General features: G+C 47.2%; 1 pseudogene; it reads left to right on the top strand.

Annotated features, from left to right (window-relative positions):
• Positions 1-2,614, top strand: part of LOC102497140 (nucleophosmin pseudogene) — a 6,655-nt pseudogene that overhangs the window by 1,659 nt on the left and 2,382 nt on the right.

Raw genomic sequence — 2,614 nt, 5'->3', positions numbered from 1 at the left:
AATGGTCCATGTTGGTCATTATCATAACCAAAGTCTGAAGACTTACTCCTTACTCTGGGCCATTACAATGCAAATGGACTTTCTATTTCAGGAACCCTAGAAAATACATTAGGGGGTTCTTGCTCTGTTTCAGTAGTGGTGGTCAGACATGGAAATGGTGGGGCGACAAGAATATACACGTGAAATAAACTTAGTATTTTAATAAAGTAAAAAAAAAGAACTCATGCCAGATGTGGGTGTGTGTGTGTGCCCAAGATCCCAAGAGGAGAATGGGGGAGAAAGGACTGCAGTGTGGCCAACCCCCTGGGGAGTGATTTCTACCTTTCTGTCTCTATCTCTCTCTATCTCTCCAGCAAGTGTCTACGCCCTATAAATATCTCCAAAAAAAAAAAATAGAAAGGAAGAGAGGGAGAAAGAAAGAAAGAAAAAGAAGGAAAGAGGAAAAAAAAGGAAGAAGAAAGAAAGCAGGAAAGAACGAAAGAAAACTCTCTTGGAAGTGTGGACTGTGACAATGATGCTGAGTCCCTGGCTCTGCCTGTCTCTCAGTCATTCAGCCAGCATATTCACACCACGGAGTTCCTACAATATGCTAAGCTCACTGTTTTCAGAACTAAGGATTATGCTCAAAATCACAAGGAGAATGGAGGAGAAGGGATTGCAGCATGGCCATGCCCCTTGAGGAGTGATTTCTCACTTTCTCTCTCTCTCAAGCACACATCCCCTATAATAAAAAAGACTCAAAAAAAAAAAAAAAAAAAAAAAAAAAAAAAAAAAAAAGAAGAAGAACTAAGGATTCAGCCATGAGCAAAACAGACCAAGCTTCTAGCCTCATGGAGGTAACATCCCAGTAAACCTTGCAGGGCTGCTTCTGGTTCTACCTAATCACACTCCTGTACAATTGTGATCAGAGGTTGGTCAGCACTGCAGTGACCAGCGGGAATGCTCCACCCAGATCCCTTGGACTCCTTCTGCAGTTTCTTTGCTCTCCCCCCTCTCCTTGGGGTGGCTGTTAATCACTGACTGTAAGCCCTTAGCGTATTCAGGACCATCTCCCCTGCTCCCGGTTTGCCCCACTCTGAGATCACACACTCCAGAGCACCCTGGCTCAGGCGCTGCCATCACAGGTAGGATGTGAGCTCGCTCCCTCAGCAAGTTGACTCCTTCCCCTCTCGTCCCCACTGTCCTCTACTGGTCTTCCCTGGGAGCACTTTTTTAATAAGGCACTAACTAGCACAAGAATGCTCACCTTTGGTCTAAGAGCCCACTACAGACAATGCCAATTAAAATCCGTCCTTGCCTACAGCAGATCATCCATCCCATCCCACCAACGGCATCACTGAGTGCTTACTGTGCCCAAGCACTGTGCTGAGCTCCGCAGTGCAACATGGGTACGCCCTAGTCCCAGGCAGCCCCAGACTCGCCTTGCAGTATAGCAAGATGCAGGCTCTGTTCTAAGGACTGCAGTAACATGTGGTGCCTGGCAGAGGGCTGGGGCAGGGAGACCATCTGGGGTAAGGAGTTATCTCTGCCTAGTCATCGGGGAAAGCTGCTTACTTTTAATAAATCCTGCGTAGGGGCCGAATAGTGCTGCACTGGTCAAACATGACACTGCCAGGCTGACTCACCTGGGAAGATTCCAGGTCCATATCTACGGACCTCCCTGAGTGAGCTAGGCATAAGTGTGCCCATGATCCAATGATCCAGGGCTGGCTGGGGCTGGAGGTAGATTGCAGCATCAAGATCCTGTTAGAAATATGATCTCTCGGGACCAGCAATTAGAGTAATGGCTATGTCGCTGGACTCCCATGTAGTCGACCGCGGTTCGCTTCCTGGACCCGGTGGCTTAAACTCACGCTGGGCGCATGTGTGTGCGTGCCCAAGATCCCGAGAGGAGAATGGAGGAGAAGAGATTGCGGCATGGCCATCCCCCATGGGGGGTGATTTCTCGCTCTCTGTCTCTCTGTCTCTGCCTGTCTGTCTGGCAAGCGCAAGTGCCCTATAGCAAAAACCTCTAAACAAAAAAAAAATCACCCCCAAGGAGGAATGGTCATGCCACAATCCCTTCTCCTCCCTTCTCCTGGGGTTTTGGGCATGCACACACAACGCCCGGCGTGAGTTTAAGCCACCAGGTCCAGGACTCGAACCACGGTCGACTACGTGGGAGTCCAGCGACATAGCCATTATGCTAACTGCTGGTACCACCCTTGAAATAAATTTTAAAACTAAAAAATAAAACTAGAATGAAATAAAATAAATAAACCCAGCATAATGATACAGATACAGAGCCCCTCCTTACTCCAACCCTCAGTACTTGCTTATCTTTTTCTCTTCTTGCCCAGCTAATCCCATCTTTCCTTCTTCACTCTCAAAATACCCTTGATAAAGCTCATTCTGGAAAACCAAATTCCTGCTTCTAAGCTAGACCCGGATCATCTTGACAATTTCCAGAAAAGATATATTTCTTTTAAAGTGAGGAAGCAAAACTCCTGTCTAGGAAAAAGCATTTGTGCCAGACCTTAAACAATGGGTAGGATTTTGTATACACTCTAGGGGTTTAGGGAAAAGCGAGTCAGCCGGAAAGATCAGCTGAGCAGAGTCGATGGTTTTTTCTCAG

Source organism: Tupaia chinensis, unplaced genomic scaffold (genome assembly GCF_000334495.1).
Source record: "Tupaia chinensis unplaced genomic scaffold, TupChi_1.0 Scaffold146625_1, whole genome shotgun sequence".
Classification (NCBI taxonomy): Eukaryota; Metazoa; Chordata; class Mammalia; order Scandentia; family Tupaiidae; genus Tupaia; species Tupaia belangeri.
Note: the sequence above shows the minus strand (reverse complement) of the source record. Positions and strands in the feature narration are given on the sequence as shown.